The sequence below is a fragment of the Globicephala melas genome, chromosome 12, assembly GCF_963455315.2.
Source record: "Globicephala melas chromosome 12, mGloMel1.2, whole genome shotgun sequence".
NCBI lineage: Eukaryota > Metazoa > Chordata > Mammalia > Artiodactyla > Delphinidae > Globicephala > Globicephala melas.
In genome coordinates, this window is record NC_083325.1 from 50,889,611 (window position 1) to 50,913,471 (window position 23,861).

At 39.0% G+C, this 23,861-nt stretch overlaps 1 long non-coding RNA gene across 1 annotated transcript in view; it reads left to right on the plus strand.

Moving 5' to 3' along the window:
* LOC115854030 (uncharacterized) overlaps positions 1-23,861 on the plus strand; it is a 297,742-nt gene that overhangs the window by 406 nt on the left and 273,475 nt on the right. The window contains exon 2 of the long non-coding RNA XR_004039840.3: positions 50-92. This is a non-coding gene — a long non-coding RNA (uncharacterized lncRNA). The remainder of the gene's footprint in view (positions 1-49; positions 93-23,861) is intronic.

Consider the following 23,861-nt stretch of genomic DNA (forward strand, 5'->3'; position numbering starts at 1 on the left):
GCTAAATCTGCCAACCCTATCCTAACTGTTACTAATTCCAACTTTACAGATAAGGAAACTGAGGCATAGAAAAATAACGTGTCAAATAGAGGGTAAGTGACAAAACTAAGCCTCCATTTTACTGCTATCATTTTGATCCTGATAATTAAATCTCTGAATTCCTATATCTACATCTTCAAAAACTAGAGTAGTGATACCTATCTCACAAATGTGTTGAATGGATTTTTTTTTAAAAGGGTACATGAAAGAGACCTGGACGGTGACTGAGGCATAGTAGGTACTAACAGAAGTTCATTTCCTTCCTGAAAAATGAATGTTAACTGTATATGTGCCAGGCTCTAAGTATAAAGTGGGCAGAATATGAAACAAGCTGCCTACTGACAACAAGTCAAGCTGTGGGGGTGACAGAGATACAGAAGAATTATAGGAATCACAATATATAATAACAAAAATGGAAGTTTCATCCCCTCATTCCACAGATGAAAACACTGTTTATACGATTTGTCCAGTCATCTACTAGTTCGATTTGTTTTTCATTACACTGTCCTGGAGGGCCTCGTAGCTGCATTCAGAGTAAGAGACCACAAGGCAAATGTACAATGTGCTTCAGTTGAAGCAACAGTTGCTTCATTTGAAGCAACAGTTGCTTCACTTTCTCCCTTAAGCTCAATCACTGTTACCCCCTCATGTGGACAAAGTCAAGGAAGTTTCTAGAGGAACAGTGTAGCAGAAAGGGAGAAGAGGTAAGAAGGAAGAAAGTTTGAGAGAAGGTGGCTTCTGGAGAGCGACAGTCTCCTCAGACCTCAGTCTGTTTTATCTCTGCTGGTCATTGTCATGGTGGCCACTAACATAGGTCTTCATCTCCTTATAGATTATTGCACTAGTGTCTTACTTGATATATGGAACTTTAGTTTCTGTTTTTCCTTCTAATCTATTTTAAACTCAGGTGACAAAACAATCCTCCTCAATTCCAGAAGAATTGCAGAATTTGAGAACTGGAAGTTATATATACTTTAGAGATATATCATCTAGGAGCCCAATCTATCATGGATGGGAAAACAAATCCAGAAAAGTGATGTAACTTGTCCATGGTCAAATAATGAACCTACTGCATCCGCATCCACTAAGCTTTCTCTGCTGGTCCTCTCTACTGACTGATTCACCCCAGAGAGGCTGGCACATTTAAATAATCTCTGCGGGTAAGGCTCAGGTCTCTTAGGAAATCTGTCACACAGTTCAGAGTCCAGGGACACTTTTATACTTAGAGGCTATTTTAGAGGGCTTTGAATATCTACCAAGGAAAAGCTCTGATTAAAAATAATAATGTTTCAGAGTGAGTAGCTTTTTCCCAGGAGTTTACAAGAGTAAAAAGTCTAGGAAACCAGAGCCTAACTCTTTAGGAAAAAAAGGATCCTGGCGTTTAAGATCTCCTGCAAAGCTTGTATTCTTTTTTTTAAAAAATAAATTTATTTATTATTTGTTTTTGGCTGCGTTGGGTCTTCGTTGCTGCGCACGGGCTTTCTCTAGGTGTGGCGAGCGAGGGCTACTCTTCGTTGTGGTGTGTGGGCTTCTCATTGCGGTGGCTTCTCTTTTTGCCAAGCACGGGCTCTAGGCACGTGGGCTTCAGTAGTTGAGGCATGAAGGCTCAGTAGTTGTGGCTCGTGGGCTCTAGAGCACAGGCTCAGTAGTTGTGGCACACGGGCTTAGTCGCTCCACATCATGTGGGATCTTCCCAGACCAGGGCTGGAACCTGTGTGCCCTGCATTGGCAGTTGGATTCTTAACCACTGCACCACCAGGGAAGTCCCAAAGCTTGTATTCTTCTTTCTCCAAAATACTTTAAAAGAACGTACTCATTAGTAAACTTTACTAGAAGACAAATGCATTAGAAAATATATTGTTTAAAATGCCCTCATGTTTAGGTTGAAAAGTGATAGGAACTCAAATATACATGTTTAAATTTTAAATGTATTTATCATTGTATCATGTGTATTTAACAAAAGACTGTTTGATCATGAATTGATGCATCCAAAAGTAACCAGTTTACCAACACGGAATCTAGACTTCAAGCCCCTTGAGGTCAGTGATCATGTCTTTTTCATCCTTATAATGTAATTTCTTAGAATAACTTTCAGAACAAAGATGATGTTCAATAGTATTTGTCAATAAAAGAAGTAACTTTCCTCACATGATATCAGAACTCAGATGCAACATTCCTAAATACTGAGCTGCCACTTGGACTCAAAAGATTGTGAATGAAAGTTAATTCTTTTTTCCTTTAAGGATTGTTTTCAAAGTCCTTCTTAAAAACAACTACCTATGTTTAATCATAGCTACATTTGTATAAGCCCTGGTATTGGGATTAATTTGGACCAATCCTCCTATTGAGGAGACTAGAAAAACTCAACAAAATATTAAAAAATCAATTCAAAGGCATCAGAGAGTTAATAAGATAGGAATTACCAGGCCATGGATCTGAGGAATGATGGAGGCCCAGGGACATCCATTTATCCATTCCATAGAAGGTTGCTGGGAGGATGAGCAGGGATGAGGGACAATGATTGGAATTCAGGGTGTGCTAAGGAGGCAGGAGGAGAGCTCTGTTGAAACTCCCTTGCTTTGTACTAGGAATCCAAATGGCTACATCCTAGAAGTAAATGGGTGACATCTCATTTTCAAAACATCTCAACCCTGAGAGTGAATTAGGATAATTCCTTTGAGCTAATACCCACAAGACTTTGGTGGAGGCAAACTAAAATCCTTCCTGGAGTAAAGTAATATCATTCTAGGCCTGAAGTCATTTCTACTAATAATTTTGCAAATACAAAGTCTAGTGTACAATTAAAAGTAAGTCATACAAGGAAAAAAAATCAGCAGAAACAACAGAGAACAAAAACAGACCCAAAAGGAGTTCAGAGAGTGAAATTATCAAACATAGATCTAAAAATAGCAATGCTTACTATATATAAATAAATAAAACACAAGATTAATAATTTAGGCAGATAACTAGAAACTTGAAAAAAGAATCAGATGAAAATTTTAGAACCAAAAAGTTCACTAACTGAAAATAACTCAGTGATGGGTATAATAACATATTAGACATGGATATAAAGTTAGGGAACTAGAAGATAAGTCAGAAAAAAATACTCAGAATGAAGCACAAAGAATAAAAAGGATGGAAAATACAGAACACAGGGAAAGCATGTAGAAGATACAGTGATAAAGTTTAATATGCACGTGAATGGAATTCCAGAAGGAAAGAAAAGACAGTATTGGGCAGAAATAATATTTGAATGAATGAATCCCTAGCAGGATAAAAAAAAATTTTCAATCAACACAATTGACACATAAACACATTATGAAAAAACTGCTAAAATCCAAAGACAAAGAAAAATCTTAAGAGCAGCTAGAGAAAATAAGAATTGATCTTTAAAGAAACAAAAGTTAGACTGACAACTAATTTTTTTAAAAATATTTATTTATTTGGCTGTGCTGAGTCTTAGTTGTGGGATACTTATTGCAGCATGCAGGATCTTTGGTGCGGCATGCAGGATCTTTGTTGCGGCATGCAGGATCTTTTAGTTGCAGCATGCGGGCTCTAGTTCCCTGACCAGAGATTGAACTTGGGCCCCCTGCTTTGGGAGTGTGGAGTCTTAACCACTGGACCACCAGGAAAGTCCCACAACTTACTTTATAACAGAACTATCTTAAGCCAGAAAATGATAGAATGATAACTTCAAAGGACTAAATATTTCTAAAATATTTTAAAAATGAAGGTAAAATTTTCAAAATAGAGTATTTGTCACCAGCAGATTGATAGTGGCATTCTTTAGGCAGAAGGAAATTATCCTAATTGTTAAATCAGAGATACATGAGGAGGGCTTCCCTGGTTGTGCAGTGGTTAAGAATCTGCCTGCCAATGCAGGGTACACAGATTCGAGCCCTAGTCTGGGAAGATCCCACATGTCGTGGAGTAACTAAGCCCATGCACCACAACTACTGAGCCTGTGCTCAAGAGCCCGTGAGCCACAACTACTGAGCCTGCACTCTAGAGCCCACGAGCCACAACTGCTGAGCCCGCATGCCACAGCTACTGAAGCCCGCATGCCTAGAGCCCATGCTCTGCAACAAGAGAAGCCACTGCAATGAGAAGCCCACGCTCTCTGCAGCTAGAGAAAGCCCACACGCAGCAATGAAGACCCAACACAGCCATAAATAAATAAATAAATAAATTTATTTTTTAAAAAGACAGGAAATAAAGATCAATCAAAATAATAAATATGTGGATAATTCTACATGAATATTGATATTAACTATTTAAGTCAATAGTAGTAATGTCTTCTGTATTTAAAAATACACAACTGTATATATGTCAGGAGAGGGGAAAAGGAATCCAGTGTTCTAAAATCTGCATTGTCTAGGAAAATGGAAAAAGTTACAATTAATAATAGACTCTAAGTCAAGAATACATTTTGTAATCTCTACAAAAATCACTAAAGGAATGCTATAAGACTATGTGTATTAGTCAAGGTTCTCCAGAGAAAAAGAACTAACAGCATGTGTGTGTATGTGTGTGTGTGTAGAGTGACAGCAAGAGCTAGAGCGAGAGAGAGAGAGAGAGAGAAAGACACTTATTTTAAGGAATTGGCTCAAGTGATTATGGAGGGGCTTGGAAGTCCAAAATCTACAGGGTAGTCTGACAAGCTGGAAGCCCAAGGAAGAATTGCAGTTTGAGTCCAAAATCAGTTGGCTGGCAGAATTCCTTCTTGCTCGGGGGAGATCAGTCTTTGTTTTATTAAGGCCTTCAACTAAATGGATGAAGCTCACCCATGTAATGGAGGGTAAGCTGCTTTACTCAAAGTACACTAATTTTAATGTTGATCTCATCCAATAAACATTTTCACAGAAACATCTAGAATAATGTTTGACTAAATATTTGGGCACTGTAGCACAGCCAAATGACATATAAAATTAACCATCACATCATACAATTTCCAATCTAAAAGGAGAGAAGTAATGGAGTAATAAAAGGTAATCAATCTAAGATAGGACAAAACTAACAGTATACAACAGGCAAGACAAATAGGAAGTACTTAATAAGATGGTAGATTTAAATCCAAATATATTGCTAATTACATTAAGTGAAAACAGATGTTAATTTAATGAAAAAGATTTTTTTGGTTGCCTATTTTCTTTTTTAACATCTTTATTGCAGTATAATTGCTTCACAATGGTGTGTTAGTTTCTGCTTTATAACAAAGTGAATCAGCTATACATCTACATATATACCCATATCTCCAGCCTCTTGGTCTCCCTCCCACCCTCCCTATCCCACCCCTCTAGGTGGTCACAAAGCAGCGAGCTGATCTCCCTGTGCTATGTGGCTGCTTCCCACTAGCTATCTATTTTACATTTGGTAGTGTATATATATCCATGCCACTCTCTCACTTCGTCCCAGTTTACCCTTCCCCCACCCCATGTCCTCAAGTCCACTCTCTATGTCTGCATCTTTATTCCTGTCCTGCCCCTAGGTTCTTCAGAACCTTTTTTTTTTTTTTTTAGACTCTATATATGTGTTAGCATACGGTATTTGTTTTTGTCTTTCTGACTTACTTCACTCTGCAGGGCAGACTCTATCCATCTACCTCACCGCAAATAACTCAATTTCGTTTCTTTTTATGGCTGAGTAATATTCTATTGTATATATGTGCCACATCTTCTTTATCCATTCATCTGTCAATGGACACTTAGGTTGCTTCCATGTCCTGGCTATTGTAAATAGTGCTGCAATGAACATTGTGGTACATGACTCTTTTTGAATTATGGTTTTCTCAGGGTATATGCCCAGTAGTGGGATTGTTGGGTCATATGGTACTTCTATTTTTAGGTTTATAAGGAAACTCCATACTGTTCTCCATAGTGGCTATATCACTTTACATTCCCATCAACAGTGCAAGAGGGTTCCCTTTTCTCCACGCCCTCTCCAACATTAATTGTTTGTAGAGTTTTTCATGATGGCCATTCTGACTAGTGTAAGGTGATACCTCATTGTAGTTTTGATTTGCATTTCTCTAATGATTAGTGATGTTGAGCATCCTTTTATGTGTTTGTTGGCAATCTGTATATCTTCTTGGAGAAATGGCTATTTAGGTCTTCTGCCCATTTTTGGATTGAGTTGTTTTTTTTTTGATATTGAGCTGCATGTAAATTTTGGAGATTAATCCTTTGTCAGTTGCTTCATTTGCAAATATTCTCTCCCATTCTGAGGGTTGTCTTTTTGTCTTCTTTATGTTTTCCTTTGCTGTGCAAAAGCTTTTAAGTTTCATTAGGTCCCATTTGTTTATTTTTGTTTTTATTTCCATTATTCTAGGAGGTGGGTCAAAAAGGATCTTGCTGTGATTTATGTCATAGAGTGTTCTGCCTATGTTTTCCTCTAAGAGTTTTATAGTGTCTGGCCTTACATTTAGGCCTTTGATCCATTTTGAGTTTATTTTTGTGTATGCTGTTAGGGAGTGTTCTAATTTCATTCTTTTACATGTAGCTGTCCAGTTTTCCCAGCACCACTTATTGAAGAGGCTGTCTTTTTTCCATTGTATACTGTTGCCTCCTTTATCAAAAATAAGGTGACCATATGTGTGTGGGTTTATCTCTGGGCTTTCTATCCTGTTCCATTGATCTATATTTCTGTTTTTGTGCCAATACCATACTGTCTTGATTACTGTAGCTTTGTAGTATAGTCTGAAGTCAGGGAGCCTGTTTCCTCCAGCTACGTATTTCTTTCTCAAGATTGCTTTGGCTCTTTGGGGTCTTTTGTGTTTCCATACAAATTGTGAAATTTTTTGTTCTACTCCTGTGGAAAATGCCATTCGTAGTTTGATAGGGATTGCATTGAATCTGTAGATTGCTTTGAGTAGTATATTCATTTTCACAATGTTGATTCTTCCACTCCAAGAACGTGGTATATCTATCCATCTGTTTGTATCATCTTTAATTTCTTTCATCAGTGTCTTATAGTTTTCTGCATGTCTCCTTAGGTAGGTTTATTACTAGGTATTTTATTCTTTTTGTTGCAATGGTAAATGGGAGTGTTTCCTTAATTTCTCTTTCAGGTTTTTCATCATTAGTGTGTAGGAAGGCAAGAGATTTCTGTGCATTAATTTTGTATCCTGCTACTTTACCAAATTCATTTATTAGCTCTAGTAGTTTTCTGGTGGCATCTTTAGGAATCTCTATGTATAGTATCATGTCATCTGCAAACAGTGACAGCTTTCTTCTTCTTTTCCTATGTGCATTCCTTTTATTTCTTTTTCTTCTCTGATTGCTGTGGCTAAAACTTCCAAAACTATGTTGAATAATAGTGGTGAGAGTGGACTAACTTGTCTTATTCCTGATCTTAGAGGAAATAGTTTCAGTTTTTCACCATTGAGAATGATGTTGGCTGTGGGTTTGTCATATATGGGCTTTATTATTTTGAGGTAAGTTCTATCTATGCCTACTTTCTGAATGGTTTTTATCATAAATGGGTGTTGAATTTTGTCGAAAGCTTTTTCTGCATCTATTGAGATGATCATATGGTTTTTCTCCTTCAGTTTGTTAATATGGTTTATCACATTGATTGATTTGTGTATATTGAAGAATCCTTGCATTCCTGGGATAAACCCCACTTGATCATGGTGTATGATCCTTTTAATGTGCTGTTGGATTCTGTTTGCTAGTATTTTGTTGAGTATTTTTGCATGCATTTTCATCAGTGATATTGGCCTGTAGTTTTCTTTGTGACATCTTTGTCTGGCTTTGGTATCAGGGTGATGGTGGCCTCATAGACTGAGTTTGTGAGTGTTCCTCCCTCTGCTATATTTTGGAAGATTTTGAGAAGGATAGGTGTTAGCTCTTTTCTAAATGTTTGATAGAATTCACTTGTGAAAGCCATCTGGTCCTGGGCTTTTGTTTGTTGGAAGATTTTTAATCACAGTCTCAATTTCAGTTCTTGTGATTGGTCTGATTATATTTTCTATTTCTTCCTGGTTCAGTCTTGGAAGCTTCTGCTTTTCTAAGAATTTGTCCATTTCTTCCAGGTTGTCTATTTTATTGGCATATAGTTGCTTGTAGTAATCTCTCAAGATCCTTTGTATTTCTTCAGTGTCAGTTGTTACTTCTTTTTCATTTCTAATTCTATTGATTAGAGTCTTCTCAGTTTTTTTCTTGATGAGTCTGGCTAATGGTTTATCAATTTTGTTTATCTTCTCAAAGAACCAGCTTTTAGTTTTATTGATCTTTGCCATTGTTTCCTTCTTTTTCCCTTATTTCTGACTTGATCTTTATGATTTCTTTCCTTCCTCTAACTTTGGGGTTTTTTTGTTCTCCTTTCTCAAATTGCTGTAGGTGTAAGGTTAGGTTGTTTATTTGAAATGTTTCTTTTTTCTTGAGGTAGGATGTATTGCTATAAACTTCCCTCTTAGAACGGCTTTTGCTGCATCCCATAGGTTTTGGGTCATCGTGTTTTCATTGTCATTTATTTCTAGGTAATTTTTGATTTCCTCTTTGATTTCTTCAGTGATCTCTTGGTTATTTAGTAATGTATTGTTTAGCCTCCATGTGTCTGTGTTTTTTACAGATTTTTTCCTGTAATTGATATCTAGTCTCATAGCGTTGTGGTCGGAAAGCATACATGATACAATCTCAATTATTGTAAATTTACCAAAGCTTGATTTGTGCCCCAAGATATGATCTATCCTGGAAAATGTTCCATGAGCACTTGAAAAGAAAGTGTATTCTGTGGTTGTTGGATGGAATGTCCTATAAAGATCAATTAAGTCCATCTTGTTTAATGTATCACTTAAAGCTTGTGTTTCCTTATTTATTTTCATTTTGGATGATCTGTCCACTGGTGAAAGTGGGGTGTTAAAGTCCCCTACTATGATTGTGTTACTGTTGATTTACCCTTTTATGGCTGTTAGCATTTGCCTTATGTATTGAGGTGCTCCTATGTTGGGTGCATAAATATTTATAATTGTTATATCTTTTTCTTGGATTGATCCCTTGCTCATCATGTAGTGTCCTTCTTTGTGTCTTATAATAGTCTTCATTTTAAAGTCTATTTTGTCTGATATGAGAATTGCTACTTCAGCTTTCTTTTGATTTCCATTTGCATGGAATATTTTTTCCATCCCTTCACTTTCAGTCCATATGTGTCCCTAGGTCTGAAGTGGGTCTCTTGTAGACAGCATATATATGGGTCTTGTTTTTGTATCCATTCAGCCAGTCTATGTCTTTTGGTTGGAACATTTAATCCATTTACATTTAAGATAGTTATTGATACGTATATTCGTATAACCATTTTCTTAATTGTTTTGGGTTTGTTATTGTAAGTCTTTTCCTTTTTTTGTGTTTCCTGCCTAGAGAAGTTCCTTTAGCATTTGTTGTAAAGCTGGTTTGGTGGTGCTGAATTCTCTTAGCTTTTGCTTGTCTCTGAAGGTTTTAATATCTCTGTCAAATCTGAATGAGGTCCTTGCTGAGTAGAGTAATCTTGGCTGTAGGTTTTTCCCTTTCATCACTTTAAGTATGTCCTGCCACACCCTTCTGACTTGCAGACTTCCTGCTGAATATCAGCTGTTAACCTTATGGGGATTCCCTTGTATGTTATTTGTTGTTTTTCCCTTGCTGCTTTTGATATTTTTTCTTTGTATTTAATTTTTGGTAGTTTGATTAATACGTGTCTTGGCGTGTTTCTCCTTGGATTCATCCTGTATGGGACTCTCTGCGCTTCCTGGACTTGATTGACTATTTCCTTTCCCATATTAGGGAAGTTTTCAACTATAATATCTTCAAATATTTTCTCAGTCCCTTTCTTTTTCTCTTCTTCTTCTGGGACCCCTATAATTCAAATGTTGGTGCATTTAGTGTTGTCCCAGAGGTCTCTGAGACTGTCCTCAATTATTTTCATTCTTTTTTCTTTATTCTGCTCTGCAGTAGTTATTTCCACTGTGTTATCTTCCAGGCCACTCAGCCGTTCTTCTGCCTCAGTTATTCTGCTATTGATTCCTTCTAGAGAATTCTTAATTTCATTTATTGCATTGTTCATCATTGTTTATTTGCTCTTTAGTTCTTCTAGGTCCTGGTTAAATGTTTCCTGTATTTTCTTCATTCTGTTTCTAAGATTTTGGATCATTTTTACTATCATTACTCTGAATTCTCTTTCAGGTAGACTGCCTATTTCCTCTTCACTTGTTTGGTCTGCTGGGTTTTTACCTTGGTCCTTCATCTGCTGTGTGCTTCTCTGTCTTCTCATTTTGCTTAATTTACTGTGTTTGGGGTCTCCTTTTCACAGGCTGCAGGTTCGTAGTTCCCATTGTTTTTTCTCTCTGCCCCAGTGGCTAACGTTGGTTCAGTGGGCTGTGTAGGCTTCCTGGTGGAGGGGACTGGTGCCTGTGTTCTGGGGGATGAGGCTGGATCTTGTCTTTCTGGTGGGCAAGACTGCATCCGGTGGTGTGTTTTGGGGTATCTGTGACCTTATTATGATTTTAGGCAGACTGTCTGCTAATGGGTGGTGGTGTGTTCCTGTCTTGCTAGTTGTTTGGCATAGGGTGTCCAGCACAGTAGCTTGCTGGTCGTTGAGTGAAGCTGGGTCTTAGCATTGAGATGGAGATCCCTGGGAGAGCTTTTGCCATTTGAGGTCTTTGGTGGACCAGTGTCCTGAACTGGTGGGGCCTGGTGGTCTTTGGTGGACCAGTGTCCTGAACTCAACACTCCCACCTCAGAGGCACAGGCCTGACACCCAGCTGGAGCACCTAGACCCTGTCAGCCACATGGCTCAGAAGAAAAGGGAGAAAAAAAGAAAGAGAGAAAGAAAAAAATAAAATAAAGTTATTTTAAAAAATTTTTTTAAATAAAAAAAAATTTAAAGTAATAAAAAGAAAACAAGGAAGAAAAAAGAAGAGAGCAACCAAACCAAAAAAGAAATCCACCAATGATAAACAGCACTAAAACTATACTAAAACAAACAAACAAAAAAAAAAACGGACAGACAGAACCCTAGGAGAAATGGTAAAAGCAAAGCTATACAAACAAAATCACACAAAGAAGCATACACATACACACTCACAAAAAGAGAAAAAGGAAAATATACATATATCTATACATAAAGAAAAAAAGAGAGCGACCAAATCAATAAACAAATCTACCAATGATAGTAAACTCTAAATACTAAAGTAAGATAAACATAAAACCAAACACAAATTAGTTGCAGAAAGCAAACCCCACACCTACAGCTGCTCCCAAAGTCCACCACCTCAATTTTGGGATGATTCATTGTCTATTCAGGTATTCCAGAGATGCAGGGTACATCAAGTTGATTGTGGGGATTTAATCTGCTGCTCCTGAGGCTGCTGGGAGACATTTCCCTTTCTCTTCTTTGTTCACACAGCTCCTGGGATTCAGCTTTGGACTTGGCCCCGCCTCTGCGTGTAGGTCTCCTGAGGGTGTCTGTTCTTCGCTCAGACAGGACACGGTTAAAGGAACAGCTGATTAGGGGGCTCTGGCTCACTCAATCTGGGGGAAGGGAGGGATACAGAATGCGGGGTGAGCCTGCGGCAGCAGAGGCAGACATGACATTGCAACAGCCTGAGGCGCGCCTTGTGTTCTCCCGGGAAGTTGTCCCTGGATAATAGGACCCTGGCAGTGGTGGGCTACACAGGCTCCTGGGAGTGGAAGTGTGGAGAGTGACCTGTGCTTGCACACAGGCTTCTTGGTGGCTGCACCAGCAGCCTTAGCATTTCATGCCCATCTCTGGGGTCCATGCTGATAGCTGTGGCTCATGACCGTCTCTGGAGCTCGTTTAGGTGATGCTCTGAATCTGCTCTCCTTGTGTATCCCGAAACAATGGTCTCTTGCCTCTTAGGCAGGTGCAGACTTTTTCCCGGACTCCCTCCCGGCTAGCTGTGGTACAACAGCCCCCTTCAGGCTGTGTTGATGCAGCCAACCCCAGTCCTCTCCCTGGGATCTGACCTCCGAAGCCAGAGCCTCAGCTCCCAGCCACCACCCATCTGGGCGGGTGAGCAGACAAGCCTCTCAGTCTGGTGAGTGCTGGTTGGCACCGATCCTCTGTGCAGGAATCTCTCTGCTTTGCCCTCTGCACCTCTATTGCTGTGCTCTCCTCCATGGCTCCGAAGCTTCCCCGCAGCCACTCCTCATCTCCACAAGTTAAGGGGCTTCCTAGTGTGTGGAAACTTTTCCTCCTTCACAGCTCCCTCCCAGAGGTTCAGGTCCCATCCCTATTCTTTTGTCTCTGTTTTTTCTTTTGCCCTACCCAGGTACGTGGGGAGTTTCTTGCCTTTTGGGAAGTCTCAGGTCTTCTGCCAGCATTCAATAGGTGTTTTGTAGGAGTTGTTCCACATGTAGATGTTTTTCTGATGTATTTGTGGGGAGGAAGGTGATCTCCACATATTACTCCTCCACCATCTTAAAGGTCTCCCTTGGTTACCTATTACTGTGCAACAAACTGCCCCCAAATTTAGTAACTTTACCACCATTTTACCAATATTTCATGATTCTATGGGTCAGGAACTTGGATAGGACATAAAGGGAATGGCTTATCTCTGGGTGATTTTCTGCTGGGGCTAAAGCATCCCAGATAGCTTTACTCTCATGTCTGGCACATCAGTTATCATGGCTCCAATGGTGAGTGTTAGCTGGACCAGCGTGACTGAGATCATATGTATAGGGCATTGGTTCTCACCGTTGATTGGATACTTTGATTTTTGTGCAAATAGTTTCATGACTTCTTCCTTTCCATATGCCTCTACATGTAGTCTCTCCAGGGAGATAGGCAGACTTCTTATATACAAACTCAGGGCTTCCAAAAGGGTTAGGCTTGGAAATAGCACATTGTCACTTCTGCCACATTCTACTGGAAAGCAAATTACAGGTCCATCCCAGAGTCAAGGGGAGGGAACTATTTAAGGACATAAATATTAGGAGGTGTGATGAACCTGGGGCCACTGGTCCATGTGACCAGCTAGAACAGACTGTCAGACTGGACAAAAATTCAAAATCCAACTACATGCTGTTTACAAGGGATATATCTAAACTATAAAAATGCAAAAAGTTCAAAAGAAAAGGGATGGAAAAAACTAAACCATGCAATACTACCAAAAGAAAGCTGGAATAGATTAAGTAGACTCTAAAACAAAAAGTAGTGCTAGAGATAAAGGGAGACTCTTCATAATTGTAAAGATTTAATTAGCCAGGAAGATTTTTTAAATTCTAAATTTGTATTGTTCTAATAACATAACCTCATGGTACATAAAGCAAAAATTACAGAATGACAAGGAAGGAAAAAAATGACAATTTTAGTGGGAGATGTTAACATATTCAGTTACTGATAAAATAGGCAAAGAAAAATTTCAGTAAGAATATAGGTTTGAACAACACTTTTAATGAGGTTGAATATAATGGCATATTGAGTCCTTTTCTATAATCCTTTACATATGAACAAATTCATCACTTATTTTATTTCTGTTTGGGCTCATGAAGCTGGAAGAGACATCCAAGGATCCGTTTTGGAACATATCACCTGTTTGGAACACATATGTATTTTACAGATCTGTTTAGCAATGAGTACCTTTACTTCATTCATTAAGTAAGCATATTCAGTTCCTACTATGTGCCAGGCACTGTACTTAGCACAGAGACGAAAGTTATAGTTAAAATTACAGACCAGAGAGGGCAGACACAGGAGCAAGAAGAACTACAATCCAGCAGGCTGTTGAACAAAAACCACATTCACAGAAAGATAGACAAGATGAAAAGGCAAAAGGCTATGTACCAGATGAAGTAATAAGATAAAACTCCAGAAAAACAACTAAATGAAATGGAGATAGGCAATCTTCCAGAAAAAGAATTCACAATAATTATAATGAAGATGATCCAGGACCTCGGAAAAAGAATGGAGGCAAAGACCGAGAAGATGCAAGAAATGTTTAACACAGATCTAGAAGAATTAAAGAACAAACAAACAGAGATGAACAATACAATAACTGAAATGAAAACTACACTAGAAGGAATCAATAGCAGAATAACTGAGGCAGAAGAATGGATAAGTGACCTGGACGACAGAACGGTGGAATTCACTGCTGCAAAACAGAATAAAGAAAAAAGAATGAAAAGAAATGAAGACAGCCTAAGAGATCTCTGGGACAACATTAAATGCAACAACATTTGCATTAGAGGGGTCCCAGAAGGAGAAGAGAGAGAGAAAGGACCAGAGAAAATATGTGAAGAGATTATAGTCGAAAACTTCTCTAACATGGGAAAAGAAATAGCCACCCAAGTCCAGGAAGTGCAGAGAGTCCCATACAGGATAAACCCAAGGAGAAACATGTGGAGACATATAGTAATCAAATTGGCAAGAATTAAAGACAAATAAAAATTATTGAAAGCAGCAAGGGAAAAACGACAAATAACATACAAGGGAACTCCCATAAGGTTTACAGGTGATTTCTCAGCAGAAACTCTACAATCTAGAAGGGAGTAGCATGATATACTTAAAGTGATGAAAGGGAAGAACCTACAACCAAGATTACTCTACCCAGCAAGGATCTCATTCAGATTCGATGGAGAAATCAAAAGCTTTACAGACAAGCAAGAGCTAAGAGAATTGAGCACCACCAAACCAGCTCCACAACAAATGCTAAAGGAACTTCTCTAAGTGGGAAACACAAAAGAACCTACAAAAACAAACCCAAAACAATTAAGAAAATTGTAGTAGGAACAAACATATCAATAATTACCTTAAACGTGAATGGATTAAATGCTCCAACCAAAAGACACAGGTGTGCTGAATGGATACAAAAACAAGACCCATATATATGCTGTCTACAAGAGACCCACTTCAGACCTAGGGACACATACGGACTGAAAGTGAAGGGATGGAAAAAGATATTCCATGCAAATGGAAATGAAAAGAAAACTGGAGTAGCAATACTCATATTAGATAAAATAGACTTTAATATAAAGAATGTTACAAGAGACAAGGAAGGACACTACATAATAATCAAGGGATCAATCCAAGAAGAAGATATAACGATTATAAACATATATGCACCCAACATAGGAGCACCTCAATACATAAGGCCACTGCTAACAGCTCTGAAAGAGGAAATCGACAGTAACACAATCATAGTGGGGGACTTTAACACCTCACTTACACCAATGGACAGATCATCCAAACAGAAAATTAATAAGGAAACAGAAGCTTTAAATGATACAATAGACCAGATAGACTTAATTGATATTTATAGGACATTCCATCCAGAAACAGCAGATTACACTTTCTTCTCAAGTGCACATGGAACATTCTCCAGGAAAGATCACATCTTGGGTCACAAATCAAGCCTCAGTAAATTTAAGAAAATTGAAATTGTATCAAGCGTCTTTTCTGACCACAATGCTATGAGATTAGAAATTAATTACAGGGAAAAAAATGTAAAAAACACAAACACATGGAGGCTAAACAATACGTCACTAAATAACCAAGAGAGCACTGAAGAAATCAAAGAGGAAATCAAAAAATACCTAGAGACAAATGACAATGAAAACACGACGATCCAAAACCTATGGGATGCAGAAAAGCAGTTCTAAGAGGGAAGTTTATAGCTATACAAGCCTACCTCAAGAAACAAGAAAACTCTCAAATAAACAATCTAACCTTACACCTAAAGGAACTAGAGAAAGAAGAACAAACAAAACCCAAAGTTAGCAGAAGGAAAGAAATCATAAAGATCAGAGCAGAAATAAATGAAATACAAATAAAGAAAACAATAGCAAAGATCAATAAAACTAAAAACTGGTTCATTGAGAAGATAAACAAAATTGATAAACCATTAGCCAGATTCATCAAGAAAAAGAGGGAGAGAACTGAAATCAATAAAATTAGAAATGAAAAAGGAGAAGTTACAACAGACATGGCAGAAATACAAAGCATACTAAGAGACTACTACAAGCAACTCTATGCCAATCAAATGGACAACCTGGAAGAAATGGACAAATTCTTAGAAAGGTGTAACCTTCCAAGACTGAACCAGGAAGAAATCGAAAATATGAGCACACTAATCACAGGTAATGAAATTGAAACTGTGATTTAAAATCTTCCAACAAACAAAAGTCCAGGACCAGATGGCTTCACAGGTGAATTCTAGCAAACATTTAGAGAAGAGCTAACACCCATCCTCCTCAAACTCTTCCAAAAAATTACAGAGGAAGGACACTCTCAAACTCATTCTATGAGGCCACCATCACCCTGATACCCAAACCAGACAAAGATACTACAAAAAAAGAAAATTACAGAGCAATATCACTGATTGATATAGATGCAAAAATCCTCAACAAAATACTAGCAAACAAAATTCAACAACACATTAAAAGGATCATACACCATGATCAAATGGGATTTATCCCAGGAATGCAAAAATTCTTCAATATACGCAAATCAATCAATGTGATACACCATATTAACAAACTGGAGAATAAAAACCGTATGATCATCTCCATAGATGCAGAAAAATCTTTTAACAAAATTCAATACCCACTTATGATAAAAACTCTCCGGAAAGTGGGCATAGAGGGAAACTACTTCAACATAATAAAGGCCATATACAACAAACCCACAGCAAACATCATTCTCAATGGTGAAAAACTGAAAGCATTTCCTCTAGGATCAGGAACAAGACAAGGATGTCCACTCTCGCCACTATTATTCAACATAGTTTTGGAAGTCCTAGCCATGGCAACCAGAGAAGAAAAAGAAATAAAAGGAGTACAAATTGGAAAAGAAGAAGTAAAACTGTCACTGTTTGCAGATGACATGATACTATACATAGAGAATGCTAGAGATGCCACCAGAAAACTACTAGAGCTAATCAGTGAATGTGGTAAAGTTGCAGGATACAAAATTAATGCACAGAAATCTCTTGCATTCCTATATACTAATGATGAAAAATCTGAAAGAGAAATTAAGGAAACACTCCCAGTTACCATTGCAACAAGAAGAATAAAATACCTAGGAATAAACCTACCTAGGGAGACAAAAGACCTATATGCAGAAAACTATAAGACACTAATGCAAGAAATTAAGATGATACCAACAGATGGAGAGATATACCATGTCCTTGGAGTGGCAGAATCAATATTGTGAAAATGACTATACTACCCAAAGAAATCTACAGATTCAATGCAATCCCTATCAAATTACCAATGGCATTTTTTACAGAGCTAGAACAAAAAAATTTTTTAATTGTATGGAAACACAAAAGACCCCGAATAGCCAAAGCAGTCTTGAGGGAAAAAAGCGGAGCTGGAGGAATCATGCTCCCTGACTTCAGACTATACTACGAAGCTACAGTAATCAAGACAATATGGTACTGGCACAAAAACAGAAATATACATCAATGGAACAGGATAGAAAGCCCAGAAATAAACCCACACACATATGGTTAACTAATCTATGACAACGGAGGCAAGGATGTACAATGGAAAAAAGACAGTCTCTTCAATAAGTAGTTCTGGGAAAACTGGACAGCAAATGTAAAAGAATGAAATTAGAACACTCCCTAACAACATACACAAAAATAAACTCAAAATTGATTAGAGACCTAAATATAAGACCAGACACCATAAAACTCTTAGAGGAAAACATAGGAAGAACACTCTTTGACATAAATCACAGCAAGATCTTTTTTGATCCACCTCCTAGAGTAATGGAAATAAAAACAAAAATAAACAAATGGGACCTAATGAAACTTAAAAGCTTTTGCAAAGCAAAGTAAACTACAAACAAGATGAAAAGACAACCATCAGAATGGGAAAAAATATTTGCAAATGAATCAACAGACAAAGGATTAATCTCCAAAATATATAAACAGCTCATGCAGCTCAATATTTAAAAAACAAACAACCCAAGGACTTCCCTGGTGGCGCAGTGGTTAAGAATCTGCTTGCCAATGCAGGGGACATGGGTTTGAGCCCTGGTCCAGGAATATTCCACATGCCATGGAGCAACTAAGCCCGTGCACCACAACTACTGAGCCTGCGCTCTAGAGCCCATGAGCCACAACTACTCAGCCCGCGTGCCACAACTACTGAAGCCTGCGTGCCTAGAGCCCGTGCTCCGCAACAAGAGAAGCCACCGCAATGAGAAGCCTATTTATCGCAACAAAGAGTAGCCCCACTCGACACAACCAGAGAAAAGCCCGTGCATAGCAACGAAGACCCAATGCAGCCAAACATAAATAAATAAATAAATTAGAAAAACAAACAAAAACAAACAAACAAAAAAACCCAATCAAAAATGGGCAGAAGACCTAAATAGACATTTCTCTAAAGAGGACATACAGATGGCCAAGAAGCACATGAAAAGCTGCTCAACATCACTAATTATTAGAGAAATGCAAATCAAAACTACAATGAGGTATCACCTCACACCACTTAGAATGGGCATCATCAGAAAATCTACAAACAACAAATGCTGGAGAGGGTGTGGAGAAAAGGGAACCCTCTTGCACTGTTGGTGGGAATGTAAATTGATACAGCCACTCTGGAGAACAGTATGGAGGTTCCCTAGAAAACTAAAAATAGAATTACCATATGACCTAGCAATCCTACTACTGGACATATACCCAGAGAAAACCATAATTCAAAGGGACACACGCACCCCAATGTTCATTGCAGCACTATTTACAATAGCCAGGTCATGGAAGCAACCTAAATGCCCATCAACAGACGAATGGATAAAGAAGTGGTGGTACATATATACAATGGAATATTACTCAGACATAAAAAAGGAATGAAATTGGGTCATTTGTAGAGATGTGGTTGGATCTAGAGACTGTCATACAGAGTGAAGTAAGTCAGAAAGAGAAAAACAAATATCGTATATTAATGAATATATGTGGAACCTAGAAAATGGTACAGATGAACCGGTTTGCAGAGCAGAAATTGAGACACAGAAGTAGAGAACAAATGTTTGGACACCAAGGGGGGAAAGTGGTGGAGGGATGGAGGTAGTGGTGTGATGAATTGGGCGATTGGGATTGACATGTATACACTGATGTGTATAAAATGGATGACTAATAAGAAAAAAAATGAATAAATACATTTTGTGAGGATGGCCAAAAAATATATATATATTACAGACCAGCAAATCAGAAAATATAATGTGGTATTGTAAGTGCAGTGATAGAGCTTTACATAAGGAGCAGTGGGAACTGAGTCCTAACTCAGCCACAGATGATGCCTGAGCAAAATATGACAAAAGAAAAGACTATAGAATAGAAGTGGCAGTGTGGGGGTGGGCAGTGGCCCTGCACCTAGCAAAGCCTGGTTGTGTGAGAGGTGACTGTTCAAGTCCGAGGATTGTCAGTTATTTGGAATGCCTAGAGTATAAAAGGTTGATCGAGTTTGGGGTTATCTAGTTGCAAGAAACAGAATTCATGCCTGCTGGCTAAAGGGAAGGAGGAACGAATGTAAAAATAGGCAGGGATTACATGAGACAACTGTGGGAAGCACAGCCAACTTTACAAGAACTCCCCTTCCCCCCTTCTGTCTCTCATCTTATGGTCTCTAGTCTTGGTGTTTCTTCATATGCCTGCTTCATTCTCTCTGCAGATTGGCTTTTCTGCTTGTTTTTTGCTTGCATGTGGCCTATGACTGTCCCTAATAGTGATCCCAGCTATCCACCACTGGCCCCCACCCAGTTTGCCCAACTTTCCTGCTTAGCAACCCACAGTTACTCCTTAACTCAGCCTCAGGGTCACAATTCCAAATTCCCAGGGGTTGTAGTCTGACTGGTATTATTTCAACAAGCATGTAGATCAGGGGTCAGCAAACTACAGCCTGGGGGCAGGGTGGTGTGGGGGGAATCTGGCCTGACTTCCACTTCTATAAATAAAGTTATAACAGAACACAGCCAAATACATTCATTTACATATTGTCTATGGCTGCTTTGGCATTTACAAGGACAGAGTTGAGTAGTTGCAGCTGAGAACCTATGGACCACAAATCCCAAAATATGTACTATCTAGATCTTTCAAGAAAAAGTTTGCTTACCCCTGCATCAGGCAGTTGGATGTGGAGTCATAGGGCTGTGTAGAGGCTTGAGAAGGGCAGGGCGGAGGATCAGCTCTGGTAACAAAGTTCCGAGAGGGGATGACCATGTCCCGCCCCGCTGCAGAAAAAGGATAATGTGGAGCAAAGGCAGCCTAGGAAGTATTTTGAGAAAAGAACTCTTTGAATGTTCTAACACAGGAAAGAAGATAATCAGTCTAAGTATGCGCTAAATTTTTTACACAAAGGGTGGGAGAGTGCAAGAGAGTTACTCCTTAATCTGGAGAAGTTCATTAAGATGCTAAATTTAGGAGAGCATGTCACAGAAACTACCTATAAATAACTCGCTTGTGGCAAATTTCCCTGACCCTCCACAGTTAGCTCTTGCTGAGATGAACTGGCTGAGGCACAGTGTTCACTGTACAAACAAAGATTTTTAAATGCGTGTCCAGAAGGTTAAACATTTACCTTTCAAAAGAGGGAGAGAGGGCTTCCCTGATGGCGCAGTGGTTGGGAGTCCGCCTGCCGATGCGGGGGGCGCGGGTTCGTGCCTCTGTCCGGGAGGATCCCACGTGCTGCTGAGCGGCTGGGCCCGTGGGCCATGGCCGCTGGGCCTGCGCGTCCGGAGCCTGTGCTCTGCGGCCGGAGAGGCCACGGCAGTGGGAGGCCCGCGTACCGCAAAAAAAAAAAAAAAAAAAAAAAAAAAAGAGAGAAGAGGCACTGAGAAAATGAGACAGATAGATCACTCTGGGGAAGACCTTTCATAAGCAGTCTTTAGGGTTGAGTAGAAAAACTATTAAAGTTTAAACAATCTTACAGATCATTCTAGGCCTTGCTACTCAAAGTGTGAGCTGAGCTCACTCAGCAGCACTGGCATCACCAGGGAGTTTATTAGAAATTCAGACTCTCAGGCCCCACCCCAGACCCACTGATTAAGAATCTGCATTTTTAAAGATTGCACAGATGATTCATCCACACATTAAAGTATGAGAAGCACTGAATTAGAACAGTAGTTTTCAGACCATTCTAAGTAGAACAGTTGTGGTTTTCTGTTATTTTAGTGAAATCTTATATGGAGCTCAACTCTATCAATCAAAGTGGACCTTCTCTGGTTGAAGATGGGTGGATACTGACAGGCAGAGAAGCACTGGAAAAGCCCAGGCATTTCCATCCAATGTTCCTCCAGAACACAATTTGAAAACCACTGATTTAACAGAATGAGTGGAAGTAAAATTAGAATCTTCAGGGCCAGACTCTGTCAAACTTCCAGGCCCTCTTCCACTTCTACCTCATTGAGAACGTCTACTACAATGAATCCCTGTTAGTGATAGGATATGTCCTGCCTTGAGAGAGCTGGAATTTTTAAAGACTTGAAAATCACTGATCTAGATCCCTTCTCTCAGCTTAAAGATGGGGAAACTCAGGCTCAGAATGTGACCAATGAAACTCCATTAAAATATGGCCACATTTAAAACTACACTGATTGCTAACAAAAGAGGCTGCTATGGGCTGATGTCTGTGTCCCTCCTAATTCATCTATTTGACCCCTAATGCCCAATGTGATGGTTTTAGGAGGTGGTTTTAGGAGGTGAGAAATTTGACACATGATTAGGTCATGAGAGTAGAACCCTAAGGAATGGGATTAAGTACCCTTATAAAAGACCCCTCAGAGCTCCCTTGCCCCTTCTGCCATGTCAGATTACAGTGAGAAGATGGTAGTCTGTGAACCAGGATTCTCACCAGACACCGAATTGTGTGACTTCCCCGACTCCAGAACCGTGAGAAGTAAATGTTGTTTTGTAAGCCACCCAGTCTATCATATTTTGTTGTTGCAGCTGAAATGAACTAAGACAGAGGCAAATCTGAAGCTTCAGTAATTCTCAGGAACAAGAAAGTGTTAAAATGCCATTTTCCTTTTTATTTAGCAGTGAAGTGGAGAGACAGTGTGTGCAGTTTTTAAAAGCCCTAGATTTAGACAGGCTCAGGTTTGAATCCTGGCTCTGCTACTTCCCAACCCACGCAAAATAGTTCAACATTTTCTAAACCTCTTCATGTCTAATATTATTTTTAAATAAACAACTGAAAAGTCAACCTACTTCAATTTTAGAAATTGCCTAAAAGGATTGCACGTGTGAAGCTAGAGAAAACTGTTTTCTTTTCCACTGCTGGAAGAGTAAAACAAATTTATCTGCAGCAACAGGCTATCTAATAAATAGTTTCTTCAAAATTAAATACTGCAGTTGTGAAAATGGTTCTTGATAAATGAGGCAAATGTTTAGGGAAGGCAGAGAGTATTAAGGAGATTCCAAATTATATTATAGCAAATGCAACTTTTTGACCCACATCAGTGTTGCATTTGGAGTCAGGCATTTTTAGTAACTATGGTCCATTGCCTCACTCTATCTTTCTGATTGTGCAACTCCCAAACCTTGGAGTCATCCCTGGCGCCTCTGTTTCTCTCATAACTTCAAAATATATCTAGAATCTGACCCCTTCTCCCTACCTCTACTGCCACCACCTTGATCAAGACCTCAGTCATCTCTCACCGAATGACTTTAATAGCCTCCCAACTCCCTGCATCTACTCTTGCCCCCATGCAGTATTTTCTTACCACAGCAGTCAGAGTGATCCTCTTAAAATCTGTCAGTTCATGTTACTCCTTATCTCAAAACTAATCACTGGCTTCCCCATTTCACTCAGAATAATGCTGAAGTCCTTATAGCCCGCATAATCTAACCCTACCACTACCACCACCATTGGCCTTCCCTGCTCTTTCTTTACAATGCCAGGTACACCCCTGCCCTATGACCATTGCTCTTTGCCTGGAATGTTCTTCTCCCAGATATCTGCTTAGCTAACTCTCCCACCTCCTTTAAGTTTTTGCTTAAATTTTACTTTCTCAGTGAGGCTTGCCTTGACCTCCTAATTTTATACTGAAAATTCCCCCAACCATATCCCAGGAATCCCAATCCTCTTTCCCTTGTACTTTATTTTACAACACACTAGATAGCTTATTTATTTTATTTTGCTTAAGTCTGCACCCCCACCCCCACCCCCACACATACCAGAATGTAAGCTTCAGAGGGGCAGCAGTCTCTATTTTGTTCACTGATGTATTCTAAGCATCTAGAACACTGCTTGGCATATAGTACACACTCAACAAATATTTGTTGAATTAATTTGTTTTGTGGTTACTAGCTTTGTGTGTGTTTGTTTCACTGTCTTATTTGGACAAAGACTAAACTAAATTGACAATAATTTAATAAATCTAATTGCATGAGTTGCAGGTTTCCCGTTTTCTTTTTACTTCTCTTTGTTTTCAATTTCTTCTTCATGCTACTATAAAATCCCCAAATATCTCAAAACAACTCTATTTTAAGCTGACATTCATATTTCCTCACCTAAGAACCCATGTTCCTCATGTCATTTAATATATATCTATGCCATTTCCATTTCCTTTCTAGTACTCAGCCATACCCTATCTATGCACAGAACAGAACGTATATGTCCAAAAATTCATTATTTTTAGGGCTGCCTAGTCTTATATATTGGCTGAGTGACACTCACCCTGAGGCCAGTAGTCTGGGTTGGGATTATTGCTGTAAAGAACGGAGAGAATAGGAGCAGTGGTGCATAGAGGAAGATCTGGGGGTTGGCCCTTCATGTGAAAAGGTTGACTCTCTGTTACCCCTTTCCCCGTGGGACAAGGGAAAGAAGACAAATTGGAATGGGGACATTAATAAAATTGTGTGCTATACACCGTGGTAT